Consider the following 15815-nt stretch of genomic DNA (forward strand, 5'->3'; position numbering starts at 1 on the left):
TATTTGAACATTTAAAGAAATAATATATTCAAATATTTTACTATTTTAGGGAATAATAAATGGTATTAGGAAATTCTTTCTAATATCTCGTATGAATGCAACTGTCATGAATATTGGTTTAAATGTTATTTTTTTTAACTTGACAACTCTTTGCCCAAATCTACTTACTAGCTCATTCCATTACTGTTACAGTAAATTTGGTTGGCAAGATAATAGCATTGTTGTTGCTGTTGATGTTATTTTTAGAGGGAAAATTGATGTATTTGTAGGTAGGTGCTGAAAAAAGAAACAAAGAAGACACTTTGGACTGCATTTGGACTCTTGAGACATTTAGCTGAATTGAATACTGCTAGATGGAAAGAGATTTAGGTATAAAAAGAGGAAGAAGTTGAGAAAAAGAAATAAATGGCTGGGAAATCATTATGGAAAGAACTCATTCAGCTAATGGAAGTTAGTAGAAGGAGGTGTAGCTGCTATCACATACAGGACTAAGAAGACAAAAACCTGTGAAGTAGTCAGAGATAAAGTCTGAATTGTGCATAGCAGAACAGTTGTTATTGGAACAGAAACTTTCTAGTTCTATGGACATACCATCTATTGTTCAGGACGGGGTTCACTTTTCCTGCAGGAACAATTGAGACTGCTTTCTCCAAATTAAATCTGCTTGTTCCGTATAGTCTAGTCAGAACAAGATGTTGTTGCTTGGGGTCTAGAACACAATCTTCTTAGTGGTGGGCCACTCCTTTTGAAATACCTCTTGAAGCCAGATTAGCCCTTCTATTCTTTAGGAGAATGGTAAAAAATATTTTAAGTCTCTTCTGCAGAGCTTTTGGAAAAGATCTTCAGTTGGAGAAAAACTATGGATATATTTTTATTTAATACTAGCTGACCCAGCGTTGCCTGGGTATTTATAGACATTGAAGCGTTTGTCTTCAATGTCTATAAATTATCTTATTTGACCGATAAGATCTCATAGATTAGGCCTCCTCCGTATTCCATCGGCCAGCCAGTGTCGGCTGGCAACTACAAGGAGGAGGGCCTTCTCAGCAGTAGCCCCGACCCTTTGGAACGAGCTCCCCGTGGAGATTCGTACCCTCTCCACCGTCCAGGCCTTCCACATAGCCTTGAAGAACTGGCTCGCCCGTCAGGCCTGGGGATAGGATAGTTACCCCGCCCGAATGATGAGTGTTTGTTGCTTGGTATTTTATTACATGTTTTGTCCTAATGTCTGTATTCCCCTTTCCCAGTTTTTGTGTGAGCCGCCCTGAGTCCCCTCAGGGAAAAGGGCGGCCTACAAATTCTAATAATAATAATAATAATAATAATTGTCTGACAGGGAGCCATTGAGAGGGGCCTTTCTTCCATCTACTCCCATGCCCCTCATCCCTGCCCTCTCCCTTCCTCCTCCCAAGCGCTGTATGAGGGAGCACGGTCAATCAAAGGCCTCTGTACTGGCCTAATCAGGCTCCCTTTGCTTCGTAGGCCTACTGTGTGATGGAAGCCTAGGCCTGAGTTGGGGCAAAGGATGATCCTGGGAACACAGGCCACAGCTGTTTCCTGCAAGATTGGGCCGCTGCAGTGAGATGGGGGCGGGCAATCTGCTTAGGCTGTAGGCCTATGAAGCAAAGAGAACCTGATTAGGCCAGTACAGAGGTCTTTGATTGAGCATGCTCCTTCACACAGTGGGCCTTTAAGGCCTGTGTTAGATTGGCGAGAAGCAGCAGGCGAGAGGCACAAGTGAATTTCAGCACTTTTTATTGCAAAAGTAAGTGACTGCCCTCTGCTGGCTGGGCTGCCGGAGCTTGGCTTTTAAGGAGATCCGTCAGACTAGCTAGCCAATGGCAGTAGTTTAAACTTCCCGGGGTTTGGGCAACCAATCCCCGGTGAGCATGTGAAAACATGTAAATTAAGGAGCTCCGTCAGCCCAGCCGGCCAATGACAGTTGTTTAAACTTCCCGGGGTTTGGGCAACCAATTACCGAAGCATGTGAAAACATGTAAATTTAACAACGTACCTCCGCATGTAACACCTAGGCCTCTTTCACACAGTAGGCCTATGAAGGGAGCATGATTCGGTCTCCTTAAAGGCCGAGGATTTCCAGAGTTATGCTGGAATACACACACACACACACACACACACAAAACAGGGGTGTCTTATCCCCACAGTGTTTGTCTCCAGAGGGCATGTCATCTGTATACCAAGTTTGGTCAAAATTGCTTGAGACATTCCAGAGTATCTATATATCTATATCTATTTATCTATATCTATCTATCTATCTATCTATCTATCTATCTATCTATCTATCTATCTATCTATCTATCTATCTATCTATCTATCATCTATCTATAAGATTTTCATAAGTATGCTGGTCTTGTTGTATTCGGGTCTTTTCCTGTGTAAGATTGAGATTGTCTTGGCAACGTTTCAGCGAGGTCTCTCTCGTCATCTTCAGGCTGGGTTTTGGGCTTAAAGTGTGATCGGAGCTGCCATCTTTTTATAAAGTAGGTGGAGGTTGGTGGAGGTATGTATGGAGTGCTGGCTTTGTTTCAGTAAGTGGAATGATTGGTTGTGTGGTTGTATCATGATTGGTAGATTGGTGCTGATTGGTGTTGGCTGTGTGTCTATTGTTGTTTCGTGTTGTAGTGGCCTGGGTGGTGGGTGGGGCTCATTTGTTGACTAGGGCTGGTTTCCAGATGTCTGGTAGGCGGGAGGTATTGTCACATTTATTCATGTTGTGGGGGTGTTTCTCTCTTTCGATAGCTTCCATAATTATTCTCTTGCTAAGTGTTCTGTTTTGGAGATTAACCTGGTTCCTTCAAAATTAATTTCATGTCCTGTAGCTTTAAGGTGCTGAAAAAGGGCAGAAGTAAATGAGGATACCACACATTTAAATAGTGTTTAAATTGTTTTGTAGTGTAAATGAATTATATGCTGGAAAAAACAGGCAAGCTGCAGTATAACTGAATAATTTTGGTTTGTGGCCACTAGAATAAATATCCACATTGAGGCAACTTTTTTTTTAACTACAAAATGTATTTCTTCGCTTATTTCGCTACTTTTGACTATAAAATCTATTTCTCCACTTATTGCTGCATTCACAGAGCCTTCTGCCAGTTCTATTTGCTGAGTGGAGCCACAGTCTTCACCCCTTATGTCCTCCTTTGATTGCACTACTACTGACAAGCCATAGAAGAGTTAAACAGCTTCCACCTGCCAATATTTCTCTTCAAAGGAAGCTCTGTTTCCCTCCTAACATCTATTCCTGCACATATTGTTCTCAGTGAACACAAAAAATAACCTTCATTGCATTGAACACAGATAGGAAACATTCTAAGATTAGATTAGATCATGCAAAGGATTGGCAGCTACAGATGCACAGATTATATTCCAAAATTTCACAGTTTGAAAAAAAATCAGATATGCCTGTACAACATTTGGAAAGAAGCAACAAGGGGAAGGGGGGAGAACAAGCATTCTCTCTTTGTACAAATTCATTGTCATTACTATAACAATATGTTAGGTACGCTCCCTGTTGGGAGAGCGAGTACGTTCAACGAAGCATTGTGAGAGTTGTGTTGGAGAACACACAAACCAGCATACAGAGACACTGCAGCTTAAATAGGCTTTTACTTTCGTGGAAATAGAGGTATCAGAGTCCATCAAACAGTCCAAGTCATACACGGATAAGACAGTCAGTCATCAATGTCTTTCAGTTAAGGGATAATCCAAATAACATAGTCCAGTATCATATAATCAGTTCAGTACTCAAAGTTTGCTAGCAGTTGCAAAACTTACAATAGCTCACGGCACTCAGATCAGATCAGCCCAGCATCTAATGAACAGAGAGCTAATAGTCATTCTGGCTTCCTCTTATGGCCAATTGAGGAAAACAGCAACCAATCACATTTTACAGTATGATTTAAAGAAACAGATATAACATTGCTACATGATTTATATATTGCCAACCCAACCATTAGAATTATATTCCTAAGTAAGGCTGTGTAAATAAAGTTGATTTCTCAGTATGATAATTCCACATACTGAAATAAATATAAGGGGATTCAGTGTGCACAGAAACTCTACATACAGTAAAGACATGCAATGTTCTACCCAGGGATTATTAGAGTATAACAATAGCTCTCATGTGGTCATGAGAATGGGCTGAATGCCTGTGATAAAGTACTGTTATGTGTATTTATTTATTTATGTATTTATTTTCGATATCAGGCTGTCAATATAATTTGAAAGTGATATACAAATAAGCCTGAAAGTAGAAATTTATTTCATTCATTATATAACAGTATCTTCTATGAATAAAATGGAGTAATTATAATGAATTGCTGAGTATTCTACACCAATTATAAGGCTGTATATTAAATTTAAATTTTAAATTAATTTTAAATATAACTTAAGTGGATGTACTTTGGGTATGGACTTAAGATATATTCAGACAATTCACATAAATATTTATTGTATGCATTGCAAATCCAGAACAATATTTATGGAAAGGTAGTCATCTTTCTTGTTCCCTGACAGAAACATCACAAGAACAGTACTGAATAATCCATACAACTCTATGGATTTTTTTTTTGGAAACTGTATTTAAGTAAATTTTTATGTTCTGCTTGAAGCAGTGTAAAATGTAGTCTGATTTTTTAAAATTTCACTTTAGCAAACAGAACTTGCCTTTCTTTTGATGATAGCACTGATTACTTTATTTAAAGGTATTTTAATGAATATATTATGGTAGTTTCTTTCATTTTGTAGATTATTGTGTGTGTGTATTTCAAAAGGTTAGAGCAACTACATATTTTAGTTGTAAATTGTTTTGGAAGTCTGTGAAAGTTTTATATGTTACATAGTATCTCTTTTAAAATATCAGAGCAACTATACTGTAAAGGCATCTTTTGGTTAGGGAAGGGAGAGCTCCAGTAGTTCTGAGCACTCGAAGGACTGCCACAACACTGCAGAAAATCCATTGTGCATTAACTTCCTCTCTTCCATTGCTCATGACAGGTTTCTATGATAGTTTCCATGATAACTGTGCAAATCATCACCGCCTCATTTCACCATGATTCTAGAAAGGACACTAGGCATCACAAATATTGAACATGTCCTTTATCTGAACCTATCCTTCATTTGAAGACCTGCCCATTCCAAGTGCAGCAACTCTTTCAAACTGAACAGACAAAGTGAACATGCCCTGTTGATATAATGTTCAGTCAAAAAGCGGGCTGTGAAAATATCGACAGATCCCTCACATCCTAGACATAAATTGTTTCAACTTCTGCCCTCAAAACAACACTATAGGGCAGTGATGGCTAAACTTTTTCTAAAGGTGTGCCAAAATTGTGTGCGACCCCTCCCCCAATGCATGAGCAACCTCCACACAGGGGAGGAGATTTTTGCCCTTCCCAGGTTCTTTTTGCCCTCCCTAGGCTTTAAGAAAGCCTCTGGAGCCTGGTGAGGATGAAAAACAGGCTCAACAGGCCAACCGAAAGTTTGTCAATGAACTTCCGGTTCGGCAATGAAGTTCCGGTTGGCCCGTTGGGCCTGTTTTTTGCCCTCTCTAGGCTTCAGAGGCTTTCCTGAAGCTTGGGGAGGATGAAAATGGCCTTCCCTGGACCTCTGGAAGGCCGAAAATAAGCTGGCTGGTGCGCACATTCGCGGTGGAGCTTAGGGCTGCCCTGCCGGCAAATATGGCTCTGCGTGCCACCTGTGGCATGCATGCCATAAGTTCACCATCACGGCTATAGGGCACTGCACACCCGAACAACTAGACACCAGGACAGTTTTTTCCCAAATGTCATCACTCTGCTTAACAACTAATTCCCACAACTCTGTCAAATAAGACTGTATTACTATTATACCTCTCTTCCTTCCTATTATCTACCTCTTCTCACTTACGATTATAATCATCTTGCCTGTATCTTTCAATTTATATTCTTTTATTTATTTACTAGTGTGATTTGACAGCTTATTAGTAACATTGTGTATCACTAAGTGTTGTATCTTTTTATTCTTGATGAATGTATATTATTCTCCTTATGTACACTGAGAGCATATGCACCAAAGACAAATTCCTTGTGTGTGTCCAATCACACTTGGCCAATAAATAATTCTATTCTATTCTATTCTATTCTATTCTATTCTATTCTATTCTATTCTATTCTATTCTATTCTATTCTATTCTACTCTACTCTACTCTACTCTACTCTACTCTACTCTATTCTATTCTAATGTTCCCACAATGGTGAGATGTATCTAAATTACAGCCAATATTTTTAAACCCGTAGATATGTAATTTAAAATGTTATGCAACTCTGCGCAATTTTGTTCTTTCTGGTGATCCATGTCTCTTTTGGAATGATGCTTAAACAGCTAGCTTAAGAGCCATACAGAATAGGTTTAAATTATCATAATTGTACTATAATGTCTAATATTAGTGATGAACAAACAACTGCTCACTCTCTGCTGTAACAACCAATTAGCATCATACTGTAAGTCCACCCATGCTGATAATCATAGTAATGGTTCTTACACTTAATTTACAACAACAATAATTACTACTATTACAGAAAAAATGGTTTATCCAGTTGCATCTGTGATTTCAGGTAGGAGATATTCCCACCTGAAGAAAGTAACTTGTTCTTATGATAGACAGAAGACTCTGCTTTATTAGAACTAAGTTTTTGGTGATCCTTTAGGGTTACTGGCTTTCTAAAATAAGTAAGATATTTTACCAAAAGCGAAGGAATAGAAAAAAAGAACAAGTTCTCATTGTTCCCAAATATATGATTTCAGTTTAAAGCAGAAAGTGCTCTAATAATTAAAAGGAAGAAGCAAATAAAGTTGATGGTATATCAAAGAATCAGCCGTGTACATAAAGAAGGCAGTGAATTATCAGAGCCTTTATTCAGACTGCTTTTTTTTTTCTTCACAAGTTGAAGTACGGAGTCAAACACAGCAGAAATTACTCAGGAAGTGGGTGTGTGAAGCTTGTTTTGGCCTGTTGATTATTTCCATAGAAGGAAATTCCACAATGTCTGTTCTGATTGAAAGCATGGGAGCAAGCTAGGCCTCTTGCTCAAGAAACAACACATGCTAAGAGATAAGTAAACAAATGGCTGCAGTTCTAGCTACACTAATCTTTTTCCAATGAGCAACTTTTTTTTTCAACTTGCTTTATTCTCCCCTCTTACCCTGATATGTTATGGTGCTGGGCAGGCTAATAAAAGCTGCAGAATTACATTGACTTTATATTTTCTACAAGTCTTCTACTGGTTTCAAAAAATAGCTGTAAATATCTGAAGTTAAGAATGCACAAACTTTCTTTGTGGTTCCCTATAGTTCTCTCTTGAAGAGATGAAATAAGAAACAGTATGAACAGCATTTACTTTAATTGTAGCAACATAGAGATTCCAGCTCTGATATCTAAGGGTTTATATTTTTATTATCTGTAAACTGACAATGTTTAGGTTAAAATCAATCTTGATTCAGTAAATAGAAAGGCAATATGCGACAGGGATCATTGCAGGGGTAAAATTCAGCAGGTTCTGACAGGTTCTGGAGAACCAATAGCAGACATTTTGAGTAGTCTGGAGAACCGGCAAATATCACCTCTGATTGGCCCCAGGAGTGGGGAGGGAAAGGGGATTTTGCAGTATCCTTCCCCTGCCACGCCCACCAAGCCACACTCACAGAACCGGTAGTAAAAAAGTTTGAATTTCACCCCTGGATCAATGCCTTCTTAGAATGACTGAGGGTGGAGATAAGCAAGCCCCTTTTTGTCAAATGACATTTACGGGCTTAATAGGAACCTAATCAATTCCTATTCAAGAATATTCCATAAATTCATTTGCTTGGGATGAATGAAATTCAATGTGGTAGCTCTTTTTTAGTGACAGTTTTCTTTCAATATTATATTAATATTAGACATGAGATTTTAGGAATTCATATATCACATTTTCTTTCTAAGAACTGTGTAGAATTATCTGCAATTCTTGTAGGAATGAGATGCAATAACCAAACTGGGAAAATAAAAACTACTATTTTAACATGGGTATAAATTGATGGTGATTTTCTACCTGAAAGAAAAGCACGAAGTTGCGAGAGACAAAATTTGCTCTGGCAACAAACAAAGCAAATGCAAGACTGCCTTCCACAGCTTCTCTCAAACAATTTACAGGAAACATCTGTGAACTGCAGGAAGCCACAAAGATAAAAACAATTGGCCACTTTTCAGTTGAACATCAACAATCTATACCATTTGAATAGTTAACAATATTTCTTGTTCAGAAAAAGGTTTCCATTGAATTTCTTCTCCCCTTGCTTGTGTGACCTCTCCCTGACTGGGTAGAATAGCATTACACTGTGTCAAGAATTCCTGTGACAACTACAAATTCAGAAATAGAACTTGGCCAGATAAATGTCCAGTCGCAGTTAGAATTTTTCTCATGAGGATACATTTGAGTAAACTAAATTTGAATTCGTTTAGAAGGAGTAATGTGCTTGGGGGATTCTTGAAAGCTGCATACAACATAAATTCAAATATGTAGAATCATTGATGTTTGGGAGAGAGAATTAATAATAGTAATCAGAATAGAGGGACCTTGGAGCACTTGTAGTCTAGACCCTGCTCAAGGAGGAGGCCCTATACATTTCAGACAAGTGGCTGACCAATCTTTTCTTAAAAGCCTTCAGTGATGAAGCAGCACCCACAACTTCTGAAGGCAAGCTGTTCCACTAGTTAATTGTTCCCAATGTTAGACAGTTTCTAATTCCAGATTGTTTCTCTCCTTGAATAGTTTCCATCCATTGCTTGTTCTCTTGCCTTCTGGTGCTTTGGAAATAAGTTGACCCTTTCGTGTTTGGCAGCCTCTCAAATATTGGAATACTGCTATCATGTCATCCCTACTCCTTTTCTCTACACTAGCCATACCCAGTTTCTGCAACTGTTCTTCATATGTTTTACTTCCCAGGCCTTTAATCATCTTAGTTGCTCTTCTCTGCACTTTTTCCAAAGTTATATATTATATAAATATATTTATATTTTATATATATATATATTTGTGTTTTATTTGTGCTGATAAATAAATAAAGGGAGACTAGTATAGATCTATTTCAAGCTATTTAGCTCTCATCAGCTAGCCATACCCTTACTGGGATTCAAACCTGGGCTATATTACATATTAGGCAGACGTCTTAGCCATTAAGCCACAGGCTCTGATCCATTATCAGCTGAGCCAGGGAGAAAGGTATATATTTAAAGTCACAACCCCTGGTATGCCCCAATTTTTATATATATATATATATATATATATATATATATATATATATATATATATATATATATATATATATATATATATATATATATATATATATATATATATATATATATATATATATATATATATATATATATATATATATATATATATATATATATATATATATATATATATACACACACACACAAAATTTTATATATATTTATATATATAAAGCACACTCATAGAACTAAAATAGTTATGGCTAGAAAAATCACTTATATCTGAGATTTGCCCCTGCTTTCTCCCATGAGGTTTGAACTTGCTAGTTCAGACCCCTGCTATCCTTGGAAATAAATAAATAAATAAATAAATAAATAAATAAATAAATAAATAAATAAATAAATAAATAAATAATGCTTAGTAATAATTTGCCTTAATAAGAGTTATTTTTGAGAAGACATATTTCCAAATAATTAGATAGTTTGCTACAACAGAATACTTCTTTAATTCTACCACTGTACCTCTCCTGGCAAGGAGTTTTTATATAACATAGAGACAACTGTGGTTTGTTCATAAACTATGTAGGTTACTTCAGATGGATATCCTTTGCCTGTCACTAGAATACTTTTAAACAGACAAAGGCAGTACAGCAAAAACATTCTCACATCATTTAATTACAGAGCCAATGTAACCTACTAGAGTTTTTAAAAAAGTTATGACTCTGTTTGCATGGGATGACTGGAGAAGTGAGCTACTCCACTGGACTCACCTTAACATGCTGGCCATTTTTAAATCTTTCCACTTACGACCAACAAGTTATTATTTTCCTATGCCAACCTTGTTTTCCCATTTTTAAATGCCAACCCCCACTCCACCATCACATATAGAGCCGAGGTGGCGCAGTGGTTAGGGTGCAGTACTGCAGGCCACTTCAGCTGACTGTTATCTGCAGTTCAGTGGTTCAAATCTCACCGGGTCAAGGTTGACTAAGCCTTCCATCCTTCCGAGGTGGGTGAAATGAGGACCCAGACTGTGGAGGCAATGTGCTGACTCTGTAAACCGCTTAGAGAGGGCTGAAAGCCCTATGAAGCGGTATATAAGTCTAACTGCTATTGATATTGCTATCACCCCACTCCCCCATGAGTCTGCAGAAGTGAGATGTAAAAGGAACACAGAGACAGAATATCTACAAACACAATTTTTCCGGGACTATCTTTAAGTAGAAGGGAGTGAAGTAAATCTTCTCTTAAAATTTGCAACCTACATTGCACAACATGGTTTACCAGAGAGAACTGGTTTAGACCCAAACAACCACATGTTAATAGCCACGTCGACTCATATTTGCAGTTTCTTCAAAACCTACAAATAAAATGTAAAAGTATAACATAAAATATTGAAGCTTGGGTTCCTCCAGTTTACTAGATAAGTAAGAAAACAACGTTAATAGATGAATAAGAAGGAAAAGGAGGAAAATGCTAGTGCTCCACAGTGAAAAAAGAATCTGCAGCTATGTTGAAGTCAACAGCTATGTTTCCCAGTAGCCAAAGTCAGCATGGTTTGCAAAGCTTGATTGACACCCTGCCAAAAAGGCATAGCACCTGCTGCATAGCACAATAAATATATAGTCAAACCTCAGTCAAAGTTCACTGCAATGTTCCAAGAAATAAAAATAAATTTCAGAAGCTGATTTTTCTAAACATTACAAGATTGAAATCTGAAAATAAAATTCAGAAACAATAAATACGTATCAGGTATATTGGTAACTTTATCACATTTATTAAATGGCAATTCAATAGCCAGGTAGCATTATTTATGCACAGACATTTAAGATAGCCAAGATCCAAGAGAAATATTTTGAATTACCTAAACATCACTACATCACATGCAGAAAGATGCAAGTTTAGTCTATGGCATCTCTAAATACAACTGATGAAGATCACCACCAAAACTTCAAGAGCTGTTGTCAAAAGTTTGCAATGTGATATTCAATAAATATTCAGAGAACATTTTCCATAAGTATTCCAACATATCAACTGACAGAACAGCATTTTTGAGAGGTTTCTTGTATTTTCAATTGGAATTCAAAAGGGAATTAAAGAGGAATGGGGAAATGACATTCATTAACCACCCAATAATCTTTGGCACTCAAAGAGTTTCAGTAGTAAAGTGTTCGTTGCTAATGTTTAGAGAAAATGCCTTAGAAAAAGCTGTGTCTTTTTCTACTTTTTTGAATTGGCAAATAGAAACTGGCAAGTTACAATGTTTGCAGCAGATAGCTGGACTTGAAAGTTAAGTAAGTCTTTGGGAGACCATCAGTGAATCCTAGGGCTGGAAGCTAGACCAGGACATCATAAAATTCAATTGCAAAACACTTCTTGCTTTTGGCAATGATTGTACAGTATCCAAGTAGTTACCAGGAGTCAAGCTTCAATCTGACAACAATTTTAGCTTAAGTTCAATTGTAAGCAGAATATATGAAAAAACCCAAAGTTATAATGTGGTGATTAAGGCACCAGGTAGAAACTGGGAAACTGTGCCTTCTAGTCCCACCTTAAGTGTGAAACTAGCTGGGTGACCTTAGGCCAGTCACTCTCTCTCTTGCTCCTAGGAAGGATGCAATGGCAAACCATTTCTGAAACCTTGCCAAGAAAATTGTAGGCAGTTGCCAGGAGTCAAGATTGACTTGAAAACACAAAAACCAAAGAAAAATTTCCCCACCCTCAAGAAAGTTACTGTATTTTTTCTTGAATCCTATGATGTCCAATATATTTTTGATATATTCATGAATATGTTGCTTGTTAGACAACTGTTGCTTGATTATCTGAAATGATGTGTTTGATTATTCATATTTTAGAGTACATTGGAAAATGCTGTATGCTATCTTACAATGAGCAGGTCACATCTAACAAATGTACCTTCTTTAGTAAGAAACTAAAGTATCCACTAAAGTTTGGCATCTTCTAAATAAATGGTTTGTCCATGATGATGGAAAAGAGAGCCAGGTTTAATTGGATTGTAAATGCCACTATTTCTTTGTTTATTTATTTATTACACTTCAGAACTGATTAGACACAACCCCATTATTTAAATGGTCTGATTTCATGTTGTCTTTCTTTTTCTGGATCCAGGTGGCAAAGGCCACCACTAAGCTATGACGAATATCAGGATATAGTGAATCTCTGCCAACTCTATTAACAACACTGAACTCATACATGCTAATTGTGTATATACAGAGAGGGGAGGGAGGGCGGGAGGGAGGGCAGGAGGGAGGGAGGGAGGGAGGGAGGGAGGGAGGGAGAGAGAGAGAGAGAGAGAGAGAGAGAGAGAGAAGGAGAAGATTCACTTTTTAAAAAGGAAACAGTGTTGTTCTTAATGCATTTATTTTTTCCAGTTAGAAATTCCAAGAATGGTCTTATTACACATAGCAAGATGTTGCCCAGAAGACCCTGAATGAATTTATATTCTATGAAGACCAGGCTAGCCTTTTATTTTAAACATGTCAATTCAAGTATCTGCTAATAAAATGATTAATTTAGGTTGAAGCTATGCGTGACCCGTCAAAAGCGCGGACGGCAAAAGCGCGATCGACAAAATCGCGCCTTTGACGTCATCACAGCGCGACGAAAAAGATCGAAAAATTCAAATAAACATTAATAAAAATTAAATTAAAGCAAGCCGATTCACATAAAGGTAAGGGTTAGGTTTAGGGTTAGGGTTAGGTTAAGGGTTAGCGTTAGCTTTAGAGCGTTAGCGTTAGCGTTAGGGTTAGGTTAAGGGTTAGCGTTAGGTTTTTCGTTACTTTAACGGTTAGGTTTAGGGTTAGGGTTAGGGTTAGGTTAAGAGTTAGGTTTAGGGTTAGGTTTGGGGGGCTTAGGGTAAGGTTTTCGCTTTATTTTTACATTTTTCGAACTTTTTCGTCGCGCTGTGACGTCATCACAGCGCGCTTTTGTCGAGCGCGATTTTGTCCTACGTGCTTTTGTGGTGGAACCGAAGCTATGTACTTTTCTAGGTTCTATAACAGCGGACCCCAATCTTTTGGACAACAGGGACTAGTTCTGTGGAGACAGATTTCTCTGTGAAGTGGAGGGAGTGTGGTTCAGTGGTGGGATTCAATTTTTTTAATACTGGTTCTGTGGGTATGGCTTGGTGGACATGGCATGGCATGGCTTGGTGGGCATGGCAGGGGAAGGATACTGTAAAATTTCCATTCCCACCCCACTCTAGGGGAAGGTTACTGCAAAATCCCCATTTCCTCCTGATCAGCTGGGACTCGGGAGGCAGAGAATAAATGGGGACCCAGAGACAGTCAGAGGTGGTATTTACCAGTTCTCCAAACTACTCAAAATTTCTGCTACTAGTTCTCCAGAACTGGTCAGAACCTGTTGAATACCACTTCTGGTGTGGTTTCATGTGCTGGGGCTTCACTTGTTTGCATGGTCCGGTTTCTAGCATGCCACGGCCCAATGCTCGTCCATGGACTGGGGGTTAGGGACCCTTGTTCTAAAGAATTCATTAACTATCATAGACTATATACTGCAATTTTGTAAAACAGATTAAAACATCACAATTTAAGAATTACAATTTAAAGAATGTTAGAGCACAGCTTTTGCTGTTTCTTTTTCTATTCCTGGGTAAAGCTACCATCCATGATTAAAAAGACATGTCAACCATTTAATAATTTATAAAAGTTATGTTATGGTCTTAGTAACTGGTTAATTACTGATTAATCACCCTGACAAAAATAATGTTTTTACAATGAAGCATCATTGTTACTGTAACATTGGTACATTCTTAAGCAGTACTGAGTCTTGGCATTCACATTGTCATCAAGGGCTACTGTGTGATTTAACATACATGGCTTCTGCAGCAGGTCCTCTAAAAGTTTTGAATAGTAACCAATATTAAAATTGCACATCTTTTGTTATCCTTTAAAAGCCAAAAATAAAAAAAGCTGTATGCTCCAAACAGAATTTATTTCATAGTGAAGTAAATGCTATTTGGAGCATATGGGATTTTATTTTTGTTTTTTGCTTCATGATGACAAAAGATGTGCAATTTTAATCCTGGCAAGGAAGCAAGGCAAGAAATCCCATACAGCACTTCTTTTCTCAGATATCTATATCTATATCTATAGCATTTCCTAAATGAGAAAGAGAATCTGTTCTACTGTAAGTTTCTTAGTAACTAGCAGCATACACAGGAATGTGCCTTTACATTAATATTATTTAAGATCTAAGTAATATATTTTTCTCATATTTCCTCTGTACTTGAAACCATACGACATCTGGAAATACTATGAGAAAAAGGTTCTTAAAGCTATCTATAATAAAAGAAACTATATTAAACAATAGATAAAGGCTCCTCTAAAAGGAATGAATCTGAACTCCTTTCCTGTACCAGTGAATCACATCAGATCCAGCCTTCCCCCTGCTTCAAATAAACTGGAACAGAAGGAATCTGGGATCTGGCACAATCACACAATCACACACCCACACATGAACTAGTATGGGAAAGGGAGGAAGGAAGTCAACTCATTCTGTTGCTAGATCTATATCTCCTTTTCAAACAATCTATAAAAGCTGTAATCTTATGGATGCTTTCTTGAGCAAAAGTTCCATTCAGAATTGAATAACAATGCTAAGGATGGGCAAAGGTAACTGCAAATTATTAGATGAACAATATTTTGGGGCATTCTCAAGAAGATAAAATGGTTTATGGATGATTTCAGTTACATTCCTCAATGCATTATATCTGTTTGATCGATGAGTTATAAATCTATATCCATAATAGCTATATGAGTATATGCAGTAGGGTGTGTGTCTATGTGTAAATTGTTGCATCAAATGATAGATTGTGGTCTATAGTCATACAATCAGCTTTTGTGAATGCGGAGCTGTCTATATTGACTGATAGACAGTGTTCATATACCTTGTTAAACAAAATCTGCTTTGTTTGATTTGCTTAGTGTTTTGGAATTTGTCACAGGAATAAAGTCTGTCAACTGCAATCATTTAGGATATCAAATGAACTTGGCTAACAGTATTTAATAAATAGTAAAATAAACCATGGTTTAATATACGATGTGATTCCAACCCTAATGTGTCACTGTAATAATAATTAGCCCATATTGATTTGGAATTTTACATATAGAATGGAATTCTACCTTTAAAAGGTCACAGTGGCTAATGACAACTCATTTAATATTTCAATTTCAGAGAAAATGCCTTTACATTTCCACATAGTGGCCCAGACTAAATTAAGAGGCATGAAACTGAGATGTATTTTGTTAGCTTTGCTTTTTCTTTTCCAAAGACACATACCTTCTTTTCCTTTCTCTTGTAATTAGGCTAAGGAGATTTTATTGCCAGTTTTGCTTTGGTGGCAATTTCAGACAATCTGGGGAAGCCTTTAAAATAACTGTCTTGCTTTTTAAGGGGATATGTGCCTCCCTGGGTTCCCTGGGAACTACTTTGGTAGGTTTGTGAAACACTTCTCCAAATGGTTCACACAATTCTAGCGATGACCGAAATTAGAAATATC

The 15815-nt window shown here is 37.4% G+C and overlaps 1 protein-coding gene across 2 annotated transcripts in view; it reads right to left on the reverse strand.

The window, feature by feature from the left end:
* RCSD1 (RCSD domain containing 1) overlaps nucleotides 1-15815 on the reverse strand; it is a 36075-nt gene that overhangs the window by 14846 nt on the left and 5414 nt on the right. The window lies entirely within an intron of this gene.

Source organism: Thamnophis sirtalis, unplaced genomic scaffold, assembly GCF_051295495.1.
Source record: "Thamnophis sirtalis isolate CommonGarterSnake01/CBP01778 unplaced genomic scaffold, rThaSir2_p1.2 scaffold_8, whole genome shotgun sequence".
NCBI classification, from domain to species: Eukaryota; Metazoa; Chordata; class Lepidosauria; order Squamata; family Natricidae; genus Thamnophis; species Thamnophis sirtalis.